At 41.3% G+C, this 20,146-nt stretch overlaps 1 pseudogene across 1 annotated transcript in view; it reads right to left on the bottom strand.

Moving 5' to 3' along the window:
- Nucleotides 1-263: 263 nt before the first annotated feature.
- Nucleotides 264-20,146, bottom strand: part of LOC308512332 (centriole and centriolar satellite protein OFD1-like) — a 133,694-nt pseudogene continuing 113,811 nt past the window's right edge. The window contains exons 13-17 of the transcript in view: nucleotides 18,810-18,922; nucleotides 17,699-17,812; nucleotides 10,001-10,152; nucleotides 9,193-9,345; nucleotides 264-329 (exon numbers count right to left, since the gene is read on the bottom strand). The product of the transcript in view is annotated as a centriole and centriolar satellite protein OFD1-like (transcript). The remainder of the gene's footprint in view (nucleotides 330-9,192; nucleotides 9,346-10,000; nucleotides 10,153-17,698; nucleotides 17,813-18,809; nucleotides 18,923-20,146) is intronic.

Genomic DNA, 20,146 nt, shown 5'->3' with positions numbered 1-20,146 from the left:
TAGAGAAAGACAAAAATTTTAAAAATTTGTTAAATTCTTGTCAGTTCATTAGGGGACCTTTCTAATGTTCTCATTCCTTTCCTAATCAGTAGCCATATCATAACTTCAAAATGTAAAAGATTCTTTTGGCAGTCAGTAATTTTGATTAATTCAATAGTTTCTTAGAGGCAGACCTCAACATATGAACAATGCTCTTGGGCTAACAAAGTCAGCAATGTGATGAATGATTTGCATAAGAACACAATGTTGGGGAAAGCATACCTTTAATCTTTATCACTAGGGAGCAGCTTGTCCACTTGTGAGTCTTCTCTGACACTCTTTATTGAGCTCTGAAAAGAGGAGAAAGAATAATTTTGAAATTAGAGGTGTATTAATGTATTAATTTTATTAAACAACTAGGGGCCCGGTGCATGAAATTCGTGCACCGGGTGTGTGTGTGGGGGTAGTGTCCCTCAGCCCAGCCTGCCCCCTCTCACATACTGGGAGCCCTCAGGCGTTGACCCCCATCACCCTCCAATCGCAGGATCGGCCCCTTGCCCAGGCCTGACGCCTCTGACAGAGGCGTCAGGCCTGGGCAGGGGACCCACATTTCCCCCCATCACTGGTTCTGCCCCCAGCCCAGGCCTGATGCCTCTGGCCCAGGCGTCAGGCCTGGGCAGGGGACCCCCAGACCCCTCCGATTGCTGGCTCTGCCCCTTGCCCAGGCCTGATGCCTCGGCCAGAGGTGTAGACTCCCATCACCCTCCGATCGCCTGATCAGCCCCTTGCCCAGGCCTGACGCCTCCGCCAGAGGTGTCAGGCTTGGACAAGGGACCCCCATCTCCCCACGATCACTGGCTCTGACCCCCGCCCAGGCCTGAGGCCTCTGGCCCAGGAATCATGCCTGGGCAGGGGACCCCCATCTCCCTCTGATCGCTTGCTCCACCCCTCGCCCAAGCCTGACACCTCTGACCCAGGCTTCAGGCCTGGGCAAGGGGACCATCATATCCCCCCAATCCCCGGCTCCGCCCCCCACCCAGGCCTGATGCCTCTGGCCGAGGCGTCCAGCCTGGGCAGCGGGGACCCGCAGCGGCAGCAGCGCCGTGATCCCCCGCTCTGCCCCTGCCCAGGCCTAACACCTCTGGCCGAAGCATTAGGCCTGGGCAGGAGACCCCCAGCTCCCAGTGGTTGCAGGCTCCGCCCCTGCCCAGGCCTAACGCCCCTGGCCTAGCCATCCGGCCCGGGCAGCGGGGACCCGCAGTGGCAGCGGGGGGCGCCGCCATCGCGCGGGCTCCGCCCCTGCCCCTGCAGGACGCCTCTGGCTGAGGCATCCGGCTCGGGTAGCAGGGACCCGCAGCTGCAGCGGCCCCGCGATCATGGGCTCCGCTTTAGGCACAGGCAAGGGACCCCTAGCTCTCGGGACTGCCAGTTTCGACCGTGCCCAGCTCCCATCGCTGGCTCCACCCCTACTTCCTGCTATCACTGGCCAGGGTGGCAAAGGCGCCTGATTTTCAGATCATGGCTGGGGGGCAGGGCAAAGGTGGCCCCAGGGCCGCCTTTGAACTGCCCCCCACCTCTTAGCTACCCCCTGGGTTTCCCATCACTGTCAGTGGCAGGGAGCTTCTTCCTGCTTTCCCTTTCGCCTCCCTGCATGTGCCTACATATGCAAATTAGCCGCCATCTTGTTGGCAGTTAACTGCCATCTCAGTTGGCAGTTAATTTGCATATAGCCCTGATTACCCAATGAAAAGGGTAGTGCCGTACGCCAATTACCATTTTTCTCTTTTATTAGTGTAGATTTTGATTTCTCTGAAACTCTTAAAAAAATGATTTTGAAAATATCAGAAGATCACAGACATTCCAGAAAACTGGGATCTTAACCCAGCCAAAGGAATGACATTTCAATTTTTCAATTTTATTTATTATTTTGTTAGCTTTTGTTTTTCTTTTTTGTTCCCCCCCCCCTTTTTTTTGTTTGTTGCTTTTATTCTTTCTTCTTTCTTTGTTCTCCTTTTTTTGTTGTTTGTTCCTTTATTTCCTACTTCTGTACACATTATTTTTTCAACCACGTGAGCAAAAGACATGTGAGCGGTGCACTCTTGTCCAGGGAGCATTAGCCCCGTGAGCAGCCTGCGTCGAGCCAAAGAGAGGCAGCCTCATGTGGCCTGCCCCTATCCAAGGAGCAGCAGCTGTGTGAGCAGCCCGCTTCCCCAGCCGAAGAGCAGCAACCACATGAGCAGTCTGACCTGTCCGAGGAGCAGCAGCTGAACAAGCATCTTGCCCTTGTCCAAGCAGCAGCAGCCGCACAAGCAGCCTGCCCAATCCAAGGAACAGCAGCTGTGTGCCCATCCGAGGAGCAGCAGTTCTGCAAGTGTCCTGGCCCCATTCGAGGAGCAGCGGCAGCCGAACCCGGTCCAAGAAACAGCAACCACATGAGCAGACCGGCCACATCTGGTGAGTGGCAGCTCTACACAGCATGCACCGGAGGAGCAGAGCCACAACAGCCTGCACCTGTCTGATGAGCAGCAGCCGATACTAGGAGCAGTAGCCCCACAAGCAGCCCACCACAGAGGAACAACAGCAGCATGCAGCCAGCCCCCAATCAAGGTTCAGCAGCCACGTGAGCAGTCCGCCCCAGGTCAAGGAGTAGCAGCTGCGTGCGTAGCCAGCCCCAACCAAGGAACAGCAGCTTCGTGATCAGCACATCCTCTGTCTCAGGAACAGATTCTGTGTGTGAAGCCTCCCGCCACCAGCCAGAGGAGCCACCACAACTGTGAACAGCACCCACCAGAGGAGCTGCTGCCAACTGAGGAGCAGCTGCTACAATAACCGCCAGAGGAGCAACCACAGCCCGAGGAGCCACTGCCACCCAAGGAGCAGTCGCTGAATGACTCAACATCTAGATATGTCGGTGAGATCAAACATGGGTACACAAAGAAACCCCCAAAAGAAAGAGAAGGAGGACTCACCAGAAAAGCAGCTAAGTGAAACCGAGGCATGCATGACAGAAAAAGAATTCAGATTAAGGGTCTTAGAGTGCATAAACCGGATGAAGGAAAAACTCAACAACTTATGCAAGAAGCAAGAAGAAACAGATAAAAAAAAATCAATAAATTATGTAAGAACCAAGAAGAAATGAAGAGTGATATAGCTGCAATAAAAAACACCATTGAAAGTTTCAACAGTAGACTAGGAGAAGCAGAGGACCAAATTAGCGAATTAGAAGACAGGGAAGCAAAACTCCCAAACTGAATTGCAATTGGCGAAAAAAAATTAAAAGACAGGAGGAGAGCCTAAGGGAGCTATGGAACAACATGAAACGAAACAACATGCGAATAATAGGGGTGCCAGAACAACAGAAAGAGGAACAAGACTTAGAAAACCTATTTGAAGAACTAATATCAGAAAACTTCCCTGAGGTGGGGAAGAAAAAAGAGTCATACAAGCACAGAGAGTCCCAAACAAGGTGACCTTAAAAGACCCACATCAACACACATCATAATTACCATGGCAAATGTTCAGGACAAAGAGAGAATCTTAAAGGCTGCAAGAGAGAGACGGAAAATTACATACAAGGGATCTCCCATTAGATTATCATATGATTTCTCAACTAAACACATCAGGCCAGAAAAGAATGGACGGAAATTTACACAGTGATGCAAAGCAAAGCAATGAATCCAAGAATACACTATCCAGCAAGACTATCATTCAAAATTGAAGGGGAAATAAGAAGCTTCACAGACAAAATAAGGCTAAGGGAGTTTATCAATACCAAGCCAGCAATGCAAGAAATGCTAAAGGGATCAGTGTAAAAAGAAGAAATAAAAAGCTCAGAAAGAAAACACACAGAAAAAATAGAAATGGCTACAAACAAGTACCTTTCAATAATAACTTCAAAGGTAAATGGACTAAATGCTCCAACCAAAAGACATCGAGTGGCTGAATGGATAAAAAAAACAACAAAACAAACAAACAAAAAAAAAACATGACCCATACATTTGCTGTCCACAAGAGACTGACCTCAGAATCAGGGACTCACACAGACTGAAAGTGAAGGGATGGAAAAATATCTTTCAGGCAACTGGAAATGAAAATATAGCTGGGGTAGCAATACTTATATCTGACAAAATAGACCTCAAAGTGAAGGCCATAATAAGAGATAAGGGAGGCCACTTCATAATACTAAAGGATTGAATATACAGAGGATTTAACCCTGATAAACATATATGCACTCAATACAGAAGCACCCAAATACATAAAAAAAAACCTCCTGGAAGATATCAAGGGAGAGACTGACAACAATACAATCATAGTAGGGGACTTTAATACACCACTGACATCACTGGATAAATCCTCTAGACAAAAATAAATAAATAAATAAATAAAATGGTAAAGAAACAGCAATCCTAAATGACTCACTAGATCAGATGGACTTAATTGACATCTTCAGAACATTTCACCCCAAAGCCACGGAATATACGTTCTTCTCAAGTGCTCATCGGACATATTCAAAAACAGACCACATACTGGGTCACAAACAAAGTCTCCCCAAATTCAAGAAGATTGAAATCATACCAAGCATTTCCTCAGACCACAAGGGCATAATACTAGAAATAAACTAGAATAAAAACAACTCAACATTTTCAAACACTTAGAAATAAAAACACTTAGGAGCTGAATAGCATGTTATTAAATATTGATTGGGTTACCAATGAGATCAAAGAAGAAATTAAAAACATCCTGGAAACTACTGACAATGAAAACACCACAATCCAAAACCTATGGCACACAATGAAAGCAGTCCTGAGAGGGAACTTTATAGCTCTACAGGTCTATCTCAACAAACAAGAAAAAATGGTAGTAAATCATCTAAAACTACCTCTCAAAGAATAAGAAAGAGAGCAACAAGGAAAGCCCAGAAGGAGCAAAAGGAAGGAGATAATAAAGATTAGAGCAGAAATACATGACATAGAGACAAAAAAAACAATACAGAAAATCAATGAAACCAAGAGCTTGTTCTTTGAAAGGATAAACAAGATTGTTGAACCTCTAGTCAGGCTCACCAAGAAATAAAGAGAGAGGACCCAAATAAACAAAATCAGAAATGATAATGGCGAAATAACAACAGACCCCAGAGAAATACAAATGATTGTTAAAAAATACTATGGACAACTCCACTCCAACAAACTAGACAACCTGGAGGAAAAAGACATATTCCTAGAAACATACAACATTCCAAAACTCAATCAGGAAGAATCTAAAAATCTCAACAGGCCAATAACTATGGAAGAAATTGAAGAGTCATCAAAAAGCTTCCAGCTAACAAAAGCCCAGGACCACACGGCTTCACAGGGGAGTTTTACCAAACATTCAAGGAAGAACTAAAACCTATCCTCCTCAGACTACTACAAAAAATTAAAGAGGAAGGAACACTTCCAAGCTCATTTTATGAAGCCAGCATCACCCTAATTCCAAAACCAGGTAAAGACAACACAATGAAAGAGAATTACAGGCCAATATCCCTCATGAACATAGATGCCAAAATCCTCAACAAAATCTTGGCAAATCAGATCCAGCAGTACACAAGAGAGATCATACACCATGAACAAGTAGGATTTATCCCAGGGATGCAAGGATGGTACAATATCCGCAAATCAATAAACATGATATACCACATAAACAAATTGAAAGAAAAAAAACACACAGTCATATCAACTGATACAGAAAAAGCATTTGACAAAATTCAACACCCATTTTTGATAAAACCTCTCAGCAAGGTAGGAATAGAAGGATCATACCTCAACATAATAGAAGCCATATATGACAAACCCACAGCCAACAGCATACTCAATGGGCAAAAACTAAAACCATTTCCCCTAAGAACAGGAACAAGACCGGGATGCCCACTCTCACCACTCCTGTTTGACAGTGTACTGGAAGTATTAGCCACTGCAATTAGACAAGAAGAAGAAGAAATAAAAGGCATCCAAATTGGAAAAGAAGAAGTAAAACTGTCTTTATTTGCAGATGATATGATATTATACATAAAAAAACCTAAATACTCCATCAAAAAACTATTAGACTTAATAAATGAATCTGGCAATGTAGCAGGATACAAAATTACTGCCAAGAAGTCTATGGCATTTCTATGCACCAATAGTGAACTTATCGAAAGAGAGACTTAAAAAGCAATCCCATTTACCATCGCACCAAAAAATACTAAGCTACCTAGAAATAAACTTAACTAAAGAGGTAAAAGACCTCTATTCAGAAAATATTCATGTTCTTGGATTGGTAGAATCAACATCATTAAAATGTCCATAATACCCAAAGAAATGTATAAATTCAAGGCACTTTCCATTAAAATACCAATGGCATATTTCACAGACCTAAAACGAACTCTCAAAAAATTCATCTGGAATAAAAAAAGACCCCAAATAGCTGCAGCGATCCTGAGAAAGAACAATGTAGGTGGGATCTCAATACCAGGTATCAAGTTGTATTACAAAGCCACTGTTCTCAAAACTGCCTGGTACTGGCACAAGAACAGACATATAGATCAATGGAATAGGACAGACAGCCCAGAAACGGGCCCGAACCAATATTCTCAATTAATATTTGACAAAGGAGGCAACAACATACAATGGAGTCCAGATAGTCCCTTCAATAAATGGTGTTGGGACAATTGGGCAGATACATGCAAGAAAATGAAACTAGACCGCCAACTTACACCACACACAAAAATAAACTCAACATGGATAAAGGACTTAAATATACGACCAGAAACCATTAGAATATTAGAAGAATCCAAAGGCAACAAAATCTCAGACATATGCCAAAGCAATTTCTTCACCGATACAGTTCCTATGGCATTGGAAACTAAACAGAAAATAAACAAATGGGACTACATCAAAATAAAAAGCTTCTGCACAGCAAAGAAACTATCAACAAAACAACAAGAAAACCCACTGCATGGGAGAACATATTTGCCAATGTTATCACCGATAAGTTTTTAATCTCCAACTAGGGAACTCATACAACTTAATAAAAGGGAGATAATCCAATCAAAAAATTGGCAAAGGACCTAAATAGACACCTTTCAAAAGAGGACATTCAGAAAGCCAAGAGACATATGAAAACATGCTCAAAGTCACTGAAATCATCCGAGTGATGCCAATCAAAACAACAATGAGGTACCATCTCACACCTGTCAGAATGGCTATCATCAACAAATCCACAAAACACAAGTGCTGGAGTGGATGTGGAGAAAAAGGAACACTCGTGCACTGCTGGTGAGAATGCAGACTGGGGCAGCCACTATGGAAGACAGTATGGAGTTTCTCAAAAAACTACAAATGGAACTCCCATTTGACCCTGTGATCCCACTTCTAGGAATATATCCCAAGAAACCAGAAACACCAATCAGAAAGGATATATGCACTCCTATGTTCATAGCAGCACAATTCACCATAGGTAAGATCTGGAAACAGCCTAAGTGCCCATCAGTAGATGAATGGGTTAAAAAACTGTGGTACATCTACACGATGGAATACTATGCTGCTGTAAAAAAGAAGGAACTCTTACCATTTGCAACAGAATGGATGGAACTGTAGAGCATTATGCTAAGTGAAATAAGCCGGTCAATGAAAGGAAAATACCACATGATCTCACTCATTTATGGATAATAAAGACCATTATAAACTTATGATCAAAAATAGATACAGAGGCAGAGTTGCCTCAAACAAACTGTCAAACTACAGCGGGAAAGCCGGGGAGGGCTGGGTGGCTGGAGAGGGGTGACAAGAGATCAACTGAAGGATTTGTATGCATGCATATAAGCATAACCAATGGACATAAGACACTGGGGGTAAGCGAGGCCAGGGGATTGTCAAGGGCGGGAAAAAACATATGTAATACTCTTTATAATACTTTAAGCAATAAAACAATAAAAAATACTAAAATAAAAAATAAAATAAAATAAAATATCAGAGAGGAATGGAGAGGGAGAGATAGAAACATCAACAATGAGAATCATTGATTGGCTGCCTCCTGTACGTCCCTCACTGGGGATCGAGCCAGCAACCTGGGTTATGTGTCCAGACCAGGAATCAAACTGTGACCTTCTGACTCATAGGTCAACACTCAATCACTGACCATGCTGGTTGGGCTGAAAACTTTTTGAAATATACAGTAGGTCCTCGGGTTATATCGCGACATAACGCGATTTTCCCCGTTAAGTCGGAACCCACCTATAGAATCACCTACATCACTCACATGGAGCACATACACAGCAGTAATGAAGTGAAAGAGTAAAAAAAAAAAAAAATTAAAGCAAGATAACAATTCCTGACCTTTACTTGTGGCAGATAATAAAAAACAAAGCACATATGTACATATGTCGAAATGACGGAACTTTTTTTTATTAACACTGTAAATGGGAGATAGTGATGTAACCGCAAAACAACATACATCGAGTTCAACGTAACCCGAGGACTGCCTAAATATAATTTGAGTCCAAAACGTTGACTTTTAGATGTGAAATTTAGCAAGCACTCTAACTGTCCTGTGCGCATTCTCAATAGCCATAGTATTCTAGACTTATGTAATATATTAGAGGCCCAGTGCATGAAATTCGTGCACTCAGGGGGTCCCTCAGCCCGGCCAGAACCCTCTCACATTCTGGGAGCCCTCGGGGGATGTCCCACTGATCGCTTCGCGATGCTACAGAGGTGGGAGAGGCTCCCACCACCACCGCTGCGCTCGCCAGCCATGAGCCCTATGGGAGCGCACTGATCACCAGGATGCAGCTTCTGTATTGAGCATCTGTCCCTGGTGGTCAGTGCCCATCATAATGACTGGTCATTCTGCGGTTCAACCATTTGCATATTAGGATTTTATTATATAGAATTCATGTCTCAGATAGTACCAATCCATTTGTTTTTCATTGATAGCACTTTCATTCTTGTTCTGAAAATAATGAGATAGCTCCAATTTTACAAACCTTACCAATCAAGATCTGTTCACTCTTTGGCCCAAGCAAAGGAGATAACATTTTGTCAGAAGTGTAATATACATACGACTTGAGGCTCCATTTGAATTTTGGATTTCCTCTGCTGTTACCTTTTGTCTCCAACTCCTGTCCCAAGGTTTTCTAACAAACCACAGAAGCCCTCACATCCTCACATACAGACCACTGGTCCATAGCATCAGTACCTTATCCACCTTCTTCAGGTCTTGGTCCTTTTGGGTGATATGCATGTATTTCTTTAAAGCATATTCACCACAAACAGATTTGTCTTTCATTTCCTGAGCACTCACTTCTAATTCTTTCTCCATTTCTGTCTTGAAAGACTCTTCAATAATCTGCTGTAAATAGATGACCAGCAAAATAGGAGATACACATATACATTTTAAAAACACATAGTACTATAACTCTGTTTCTTTATGTGACATGTGCATGACAGAAAACTGTTTCATTCGTTGCTACTATCAAAGTGGCACAAATATATCATGTAATGAAGAATAGGAATTACTGTGCCTAAAGTGTCTGTGTTCCAGATCAAATGAGCCAGGAATTCAAGGAACATGATACAGAAGATTAATCTACGTAAGGTCCAGCAGGCATGAGAAGTAGCAGGGTAATCCATCTGCCTGGGACCAGAATCAGGACATAGAAAGTCAAAGACAATGAGGAGGGAGGAGGGCAGGGCAGCCTGAGGAAGCCACCAGATTGGCAGCCACCTCCCCCAGTTTCTTCTGGTCCTAGCCAGCTGACCTTGAAACCCCTTACACAGGGAAGTTCTACAGCAAAGCAGAGTCCATCTCCTTTCCGAGTGTGTTTTCAGGAACATGAGAATGCATGCTCACAGACTTGCAAAGCTCCCTTTTCCTATGAGACTCCTATTATGCCCATGTACAGCCCTTTTCAGTGGGCTTAAGCACAGGAGAGGATTGGGATGCCTGCAGCAAGCTTTTTAAAAGTTACCTACTAGCATGGAGAACTGAGCTATGCTTATTATACCTTTTCTCGATCCAGTTTTTCTAGTTTTCTCCGTTCTCTTTCCAAAGCTTTCTGTTCATTCTGCCTTCTTTCTTCTCTCAGCTTCTGTTCTTTCAGCAGGTTCCATATTCTTTCTTCTTCACTCTCTTCTCTAACTTCTTTCTCATCTGCACCTAAAGAGACAGAAAATAAAGAGCAGAGGCCCAGGGAGACAGCTCAACTCTCAGTTGATTGTGTTGGCCTGCTGATCCATCTTCATGGTCTCGCAGCCTCCAGCCCCACACCTGGCACAGCATCTGCCTTTTACTTTACTTAGATGAAAACAAGTCACCCTTGCCATGAACAACTTCAACTGTCCTCCTGCCACAACACATTTCCTTATCTTCCTCACCCCTTCTTCTGTACTCTGCCCTTCGCAAGCCTTGCATTTCTGCCTCTATCCTCAGTTGTAACTCTCTATTTAGGATTCTAACTTAAACATTAGTCTGTATTTATACAGCAGTTGTATAACTCTTCCCCTAATTCCCACAAAAGCAATCGAGCCTCTCCCGCCCAGAACAGTACAAAATTAGTACAAAACCAGCACCCCACCCCTGAACCCCCCTAGTCATCTTACCAACATTTCCCACTTGCCCTGGGCCGATCCCTTCCTGGAGTTTTAGCTATTACCTCTGCCCTGATCATTCTCACATCTTTTTCTCTAGCACAGATCTCTCCCCGAGTCTCATCCGCATTTCTGGCCAGTTCCCTACCATCAACACTTGGAAATCCCACAGCATCAGCTTCAGACCTGAAGTTATCATTCCTGTCCCTTTTTATCATGCCTTTCTACACTACATTCACTCATCCACCAGGGCTTACAGGCTCTAACTCCCCCAGATACTGCAATAAGACTACCTCTCACCTTTTACCTGGACAGCTGAGCTGAAATAACCTAATCAATGTGCTCACCCTGACATCAGTCTCTCTGCCTTCAAGCAACCACCATCAGCAGCACCCTTCATTTCCTGAAAAGAAGACCTGGATTTCTGTTGCTGTCTCTGCTCTGGTGGTGTCCACACCTTCTTTCCGGACTGACCTGAAATAGTACACTACTTCTGCACTGGGAACACTGCACCTCCAGCAGCAGACTCATGCTACCTGGGTATATTTGTGCCTCCCTTGCTCTGTGCTTTGCTTTCAATCTCTCCCTAACCTAATACTCACTTCCTCCCACCTCTCCCACACAACCCCACCACTGAGCAAGTGCCCAGGACCCTGAAAAAAGAGATAAACGAACAGAAGAATATACCATGTTCATGGACTGGTAGAATTAATATCATTAAAATGTGCCTACTATCCAAAGCAATCCTTAGATTCAATGCAATCACTATTAAAATGCCAAGTGCATATTTCACAGATCTAGAAATATGCAAAAAATTTATATTTGCATATAAATTTGAATGTTCTGAACATTCAAATGAGATACAGAACACTGAAAAAGACCCCAAAATAGCCACAACATTCGTTTTTGTTTTTGTGTTTTTTTTTCTTCGGTATAGCAAAGGCGGAGATTTGTTAAAGAACAAGTACAGACTCCAAAGTAGGGAGGGGGAAAGAGTACCACAGAACAGACTCCCACATAGGGAGGGGGGTAGGGTCCCCTAGCCTCAACATTCTTGAGAAACAGGAACAAATGAGACTACATTGAACTAAAAAAACTTCTGCAAAGCAAAAAAAAATCAGCATCAAAATGAAAAGGGAATCCACTGTATTGGAGCACATATTTGCCAATAATACATATGGTAAGGGGTTAATTTCCAAAACACATAAAGTACTCCGATAACCCACCAAAAGAAAAACAACCCCATTAAATGTGGACAGAAAATCTAAATAGATACTTCTCCAAAGACAACATACAAATGGCAAGAGACATGAAGATAGGCTCAATGTCACTAATTATTAGAGAGATGCAAATTAAAATGACACTGAGGTGCCACTGCAAACCAGCCAGAATAGCAACCATTAATAAGTCATACAATAAGTGCTGGTGAGGTTGTGGATAAGAAGGAACCTTAGCACACTTCTGGCTAAGGAATACAAGATACAGCCACTAAGAAAAACAGTATTCCTAAAGTGACACCTCTCCACCACCACATTTACACAGTATTTTGTACCTGCCTTCTCACAACCACATGAATCTGTTTGTTCTACATCTATTGTTCCAGGCTTTATTTGTCTATTCCCTGTAGCTCAAAGCAAAAGTCCTCACCTGTCACAGGTTTAACTCAATGTCAATCCCACAGATGGCTATGCTTGCCTTTCTCCTCTGGCTCTGGAAGAGCCTAAACTTTTGTAGGCTACACTTTCCCCCCAGCAATGCTAAGAGACAAATTCATAGGTTCACCAAAGGATTTTGAAGGTTTTTGCTAACAGGACAGAAACAACACAGTCATTTCGGACTCATACTCCTGGTCATGAAATTCAAATACCAGAGGAGGCAGTTGATCATTTTCACAGGCAGAAATGCAATCTTCTTCTTGCTTGCAGACCTAAATGCCATCACTTTATCACATGGAATAGCAATCTCAAAATAGAAATGCTGTTTGGTTGCTGACTTTAAACAATAAAGAAGAAAAAAGGACTATATCTTTGCTGTAAATTGCATAACAACATTTCGTTCAACAGACCACATATATGACAGTGGTCCCATCTTCTCTCTATATAAAAGTCCAAGCAACGGTTAAGACTGGCCGGTAGCTATGATGTGCACTGACCACCAGAGGGCAGATGCTCAAGGCAGAATCTGCTCCCTGGTGGTCAGTGTGCTCCCACAGCCAAGCTCCCATGACCAGACAACTTCCCATGGTTGCTCCCGCGACCCCACCCCTGCCAGTAGGCCCCGATCAGGAGTGGACAAGATGGCCCTGTTCACCAGCCAGGCCAAGGGACCCCCCAAAATCATGCACCAGGCCTCTGGTAAGATTATAATGGAGCTGAAAAATCACTACTGTCTAAGTGGTGTGGCTATCACCACATGGTAATGTAATACAATGCATTACTCCCGTGTCTATGGAGATGCTAATGTAAACCAACCCACTGTGCTGCCAGTCATATAAAAGTACAGCACATACAACTACGTCTAGTACCTAATACTTAATAAATATAATAAAGGACCATGTCACTGGTTTATGTATTTACTACACTACCCTTTTAATCACTGTTTTATAGTGGTTTTTTTTTTTTCTAATGATAAAGAAAAGTGTGCTGTGAAACAGCATCCCATGTTATATGGGCAGCAACTTCATATACCTCATGTTTATTACATCTCTCGATGGCGTCATTTTCTCCTGTGCTTGATTTAATCTTGTTTTGTACAGTAACATGCTGTATGTGCTTGCACCGGAGGGGCAATAGGCTACCTGGATGTACAGGAGGCTGTACCACCTAGATTTACAAAAGTGCACTCTGATGTTCACACAACAATGAATTCCCGAAGGACACATTTCTTAGAATATATACCTGCTATTAAATGGTGCATGACTGTACTTTGTAGCTACCTAATTAGTATTTCCACTGGACATCTCAAAGATATCAAGTTTTGGATTTTTTCACTTCCCTTTGTATCCAAACGAAGAGGGGAAATGATGATTATAAGAGAATTTTTCAATGATCAATGTAAACATTACTTAAGAATAATTTTAAAAGCCATTGTTATAATTTTCATTCTATCTCTGAGATAGAACACCTATGAACTCAGTTGGTTTCCTTTATTGTATTATTTTTATTTCCTACTCACCCAGGTCTCTGCGAAACAACCTATCACAGCCACTCTTGGGTGGCCACTGCCCCTACTCAGTATCTATCCCATCAGAGGTCTTGGTGATGGCTAGCTGACTGCTGACTTTCCCACTAGAAGCTCCATGAAGAAAGGGCTTGGGTTGTCCCACTGCAGTATGCCCAGCACCCAGCACACAGGAGGTGTTTGTTTTTCTTTTTTCACAATTAAATCAATGAGGTGATATTGGGTGATAGAGTTTTCATATATGAAGTGAAGGTTCTCAATGAAGTCTCGCTGAATGAGTGCTTTACAGGATGGTGTACCCTGGAATCAGTGAGAACAATCCTTTCAAAGTCTTGTTTCCTTTGGCAATTCCTCATCTCCCTGAGTATGCTGACTTGAACCAAGAAACTACTTACAAGAGGCGTTGAACATGATAGTCCCATCCAAACACTGGAAAAACAAGAGGTGGTTTTACTTAAGAAATCTCCTTTCAAGCTTGAGGCTTAAACTCTTTAGTTCAAGGAGAAAAAGATCTGGCTGGAGTATGAGACAAAGCTCTAATCTCCCCCTAGAGCTTTCCTCCCTGATTCCACACAGGGGAGGGAAGTGTGTAAATTAGAGACAGTAAGAAGAAAGAGAAAGTGGGCCAGACAAGTTTGATGACGAGTTTTCCTCCAATGTCATCAGCTCTTCTGAAAACTGAAATATAAAGGTTCTTCTGTCCTTATTTTTTTTTAAAGACATGAAGGAAACAAAGAATTATTAACATACTACAATCACATTGAAGATGTATATGTGTATTAACCGCCATTTCAATTTTATACTATGATTTCCCAAAATGGAATGGTTTCTGAAGAACTGTCTTAAGCAAAAAGGTAACTGCTTTGTCAGACTATGGACAAATAAGAAAAATACAATCTTCCAAAACTCAATCAGGAAAAATCAGAAAACCTGAATAAGCCAGTAAGTACTGATGGAATTGAAGCAGTAATTAGATAACTTCCAGCAAACAGAAGTCCTGGTCCAGATGGCTTCATAGGGAAGTTTTATCAAACATTCAAAGAAAAACTAATACCTAATCTCCTCAACTATTCCAAATATCCAAGGGAAAGGAACACTTTCTATGAGGACAGCATTACCCTAATCCCAAATCCAGATAAAGCCACTACAAAGAAAGAGAATTATCCCCGATGAATACAGACCCTAAAATCTTCAACATAATTTTAGCAAATGAGATCCAGCAATACATTAAAAAGACCATACATCATGACCAAATGGCATTTATTCTAGGAATGCAAGGCTGGTACAATATCCACAAATCAATAAATGTGATATATCACATTAACAGACTGCAACACTCAAAAATCACATGATCATTTCAATCAATGCAGAAAAAGCATGACAAAATCCAACACCCTTTTTTGATAAAAACTTTCAGTAAAGTAGAAATAGATCATATCTCAACATATTAAAAAGCCATATATTACAAACCTACAGCCAATATCATACTCAATGGCTAAAAACTAAAACCATTTTCCCTAAGAATAGGAAGACAGGGATGCAACATAACAGGATATAAAATTAACACCCAGTAAACTATGGCATTTTTATATACCAATATTGAACGCTCAGAAAGAGAAATAAAAGAACAATCCCAATTAGCACTGCAACAACAACAAAAAATTGAGACTTATGAATAAACTTAACCAAAGTGGTAAAATACCTATACTCAGAAAACCATAGCACATTGAAAAAAGAGGTAGAAGAAGATATAAACTAGAGGAAGAATATACCATGTTCATAGATTGGCAGAAATAAATACCATCAAAATGTCCATACTACCCAAAGCAATCTTTAGGTTCAATGCATACCTATTAAAATACCAATGGCATATTTCACAGACTTAGAAAAATACTCTAAAAATTATACCAATAAAGACCTCAAAAGCTGCAGCAAGCTTGAGAAAGAGAAAAGTTGGAGGAATAACAATACTAGATATCAAGTTATACTAGAAAGCCACTGTAATCAAAATAGCCTGGTACTGGTACAAGTATCGCATACAGAGCAATGGAACAGAACTAAGAACCCAGAAATTGACCCACACCACTATACGAAACTAGTATTTGACAAAGGAGGCAAGAGCATACAATGGAGCAGAGGCAGTCTCTTCAAGAAATGGTGTTGGGATAATTAGACAGATATATGCAAAAACATGAAATAAGACCAACTTATACCATACACAAAATAATATGTGTATGGATACACAAAATGGATAAAAGACTTAAATTTAAGTTGGGAAACCATAAAAATCCTAGAAGAAATCACGGGCACCAAAATCTCAGCCATCTTACACAGCAACATGTTTATGGATACAATGCCTAGGGCAAAGGAAACTAAGAAGGAAATAGACAAATGGGGCTACATCAAAATAAAAAGCAGCTGCACAGCAAAAGAAACCATCAAGAAAATAACAAGAGCCCTGACTGGTTTGGCTCAGTGGATAGAGCGTTGACATGTGGACTGAAGGGTCCTAGGTTCGATTCTGGTCAAGGGCATGTACCTTGGTTACAGGCACATCCCCAGTGGGGGGTGTGCAGGAGGCAGCTGATTGGTGTTTCTCTCTCATCGATGTTTCTAACTCTCTATCCCTCTCCCTTCCTCTCTGTAAAAAATCAATAAAAGTATTTTTTTAAAAAGACAATAACAAGAGAGTCTACTGCATGGGAGAACATATTTGCCAATGATACATCCAATAAGGAGTTAGTTTCCAAAATATATAGAGAACTCATACAATTTAACAAAAACAAGGTAAACAGTCCAATTAAAAAATGGGCAAAGGACATAAATAGACACTTCTCCAAAGAGGACATACAGAAAGCCAAGAGACATATGAAAAAATCCTCAAAGTAACTAATCATCTGGGAAATGCAAATCAAAACAACAATAAGGTACCAGCTCACACCTGTCAGAGTGGCTATCATCAAGAAATCAAATGACAGCTGTTGGCGAGGATGTGGAGAAAAGTACACTGCTGGTGGGAATGCAGACTGGTGTAGCTACTGTGGAAAACAGTATAGTTTCCTCAAAAAATTCAAAATGGAACTCCCATTTGACCCAGTGATCCCACTTCTAGAAATATATTCTAAGAAACCCAATGCACTCATTAGAAAGAATAAATGCACCCCTATGTTCATAGCAGCACAATTTACAGTAGCTGAGATTTGGAATGAGCCTTAAGTGCTCATCAGCAGATGAGTAGATAAAAAAAACTATAGTACACTTACACAATGGAATACTGTGTGGCAGTAAAAAAGAAAGAACTCTTACCATTTGCAACAGCATGGATGGACCTGGAGAACATTATGCTAAGTGAAGTAAGCCAGTCAAAGAAAGATAAGTATCACATGATCTCCCTCATGTGTAGAATCTAATGAACAAAATAAACTGATGAACAAAAATAGACCCAGAGACATAAAAGCATGGAACAGACTGTGAAACCTCAGAGGGAAGTCAGGGGAGGGGAGGTGGGTAGGAAGAGCTCAATCATTGAACTTGTATGCATATATGCATAATGAGTGAACACAAATAATGGGATGGTGAGGGCCTGTGTGTGTGGGGTGGGGGTGGGGGGGGGGCGGGCGTGTGCCAGGAGCAGGCTGGAAGAGGTCAATGGGGGAAAGAAGGGGACTTCTGTAATAGTTTCAACAATAAAGATTTTTTTTTAAAAAAAGCCACTGTTGGGGAAGATTAATGAGAAGCAACTCCTTTAATTTTCTCCTCTTTACATGTTCAAATTTATTTCAGAAATGTATTAACAATGGCAATACTCAACTCTAAGACTTTGAATAATTTATGCTTATAAAGGTCCTCCCTCAATAAATGAAATAACTCACTAGGAACAGGCTGGCATTTAGTAGCTATCATACTATCTGTAGTTACAACCAAGGAAAACTTACTTGGGTAATGAGAGGAGATAGGTCTGGCAGGAGGAGCACCCAAGGCAGTTCCCAAGAGAGGCATGTCACCAGCAGGATGGAGGCCATTCACTTCAAACTGTATCGGCATGTCTGCTGCATCTATAATAGGTACAAATGAGTGTCCCAGGAGTCCTTAACAACAGCAAAAGAAGGCAGGGCAGTATGGGGGTAACTTTGGCTGCGCTCAAGTCTCAGCCAAAGCAACCAAGCCAGATCTTTTCCTACAGAATTAATCCTAAGACTTTCAGCATACCACTTGACAATCTATTTGCTTCTCAAAGTGTTATTACACTTAAAAGAATTAGATTTGTTTCCAAAACTAGATTTATAACCCAACAGGAAAGTGACAGAATTCACCTGACTTGCTGATAATTATATGAACTCCATTTAGATAGTAAAGCCTTAACAAAATTGTTAAAAAGTTAGTTGCAAAGAATTTACAAATTTTACTAAGCTCTTTCATTTAACTGTTCAAAGTAGAGTACTTTCAGATTTGACAATGAAGCTCACAATGCAAAACTACAGATTATATACAAATATAAAGATTTCCTAGGCTAGAGAGAACCTTAGAGCTGACTGACTTCTATATCCTAATTTTATACTTAAGCAGTATGCTCCCAGAGAACAATCTAAGGCAGAGCCAGAGCCAGGCCTCCAGTTTTCAGATAAGGAAGCTAATATACTTCCACCTCCACTCATTCACTAAGAATGAGGTTTCTACATCTGATGCAGTCATCAGAATCTGTATAACTTAAATAACTTAGCATCTTCATATTCCATAAAAAGAAAAAAAAATTAAGAATCAGGTATTTTAATCTGAGGCAATCCCAAACTTGGTAAATTAAGTTAAGGGTTCACTTGTGAGCTTAGCTCCAACTTTGAAATTATTGGTTATCTTGAAAATTAAAAAAAAGTAACACTCAAATAGACCCATCAAAATCTGTGATATAAAAAAGGTAATACATCTGTATCCATGTTTTTATCACAAAATACAAATGTTGTAATTTATAAAGGCCTTTGATTTAACAATGGATATATTTCACCAAGACTTAGCTTTCTACATTTTCAACTGTTAAAAACTGGTACTTACATTTAAACTTACGTTCAAAAGATGATCCAAATTCCTCATTATCCTCAAAAGATAGTTCATCCACATTTGAAAATTTATGTCTGTCTTGAACTTCAGTTTGTCTTTGATAAAGACTGGGTTGAAAGAATAAAATTCATGAGTGTGAAGTTGTAATAAGGTAAAACCAAGAGCACAGGGCTAAGAAAAGCCTTTGTGACTCTGGAAAAGGCTCTAGAGCAGTGGTTCTCAACCTTCCTAATGCCGCGACCCTTTAATCCAGTTCCTCATGTTGTGGTGACCCCCAACCATAAAATTATTTTCGTTGCTACTTCATAACTGTAATTTTGCTACTGTTGAGAATCGTCATGTAAATATCTGATATGCAGGATGTATTTTCATTGTTACAAATTGAACATAATTAAAGCATAGTGATTAATCACAAAAAAAATATGTAATTATATGTATGTTTGCCGATGGTCTTAGGCGACCCCTGTGAAAGGGTCATTTGACCCCCAAGGGGTCTCGACCCACAGGTTGAGAACCGCTGCTCTAGAGAATGAACTGTGCTCTGTGAAAATGAAAGCTGTCCTGCACTGGGCACGCTCCATGCAACTGGCATCATTCCAAGTAATCAAGACATTAGCTTGGGCACTCTGCAGAACCACCTTACACTGTGAGGCAGGTATTATATTGCTGACAAGAAATAATGTGGCACTCTCAATGCTTTTGTATTTTCAAGAACCACAAAACGTTTTTGAAAAGAACAAATTCTGCACAGCATCAGTATGAGTCAGCTGAAGATGCAAAACTACAAGCCCCATGTGCATCCAAGTGCCCTAACTCCCACATGGGTGTGCTGTTTCTCCTCTTGGCTTTATCATGAGAAAGCAATATAAATAAATGCACATTACACGCATTAGGACCACGATGGACACATGTGGCAGTTTTCAACTCTGTACACTGGGAGTGAATCAAAATATGCAGACAGATGTCCAGCCTGGAGCCCAGAACTAAGGAGTCAGAGTGCCGTCCATATGGATCAAGCACAGACAGGAGTCTCCTATGCGCCTCAATCCCAGCCTGGGTGACCCGCCACCCAACTTCTACATACGCCATTCTACTTCAGCAATCAGACCCTACAACCCACTACCAATTCAGTATTTATCTCAATAGACAAATTAGACTTTTGTTTGGACTAAATGCCCAAATATTTTTTAACTGACTTATTTTTTTTGAAGGACTTTAAAATTAAAATGTGTGAAACTACTTCAAGTTTAAAAATAAACTGAATTTGCTTTTATAGATTTTGTATGTTGCTTTTTTATTTCTATAAACCAAGTCTATTCATAGAACTATGA

This window comes from Myotis nattereri (assembly GCF_964212035.1).
Source record: "Myotis nattereri genome assembly, chromosome: Y".
NCBI classification, from domain to species: Eukaryota; Metazoa; Chordata; class Mammalia; order Chiroptera; family Vespertilionidae; genus Myotis; species Myotis nattereri.
Note: the sequence above shows the minus strand (reverse complement) of the source record. Positions and strands in the feature narration are given on the sequence as shown.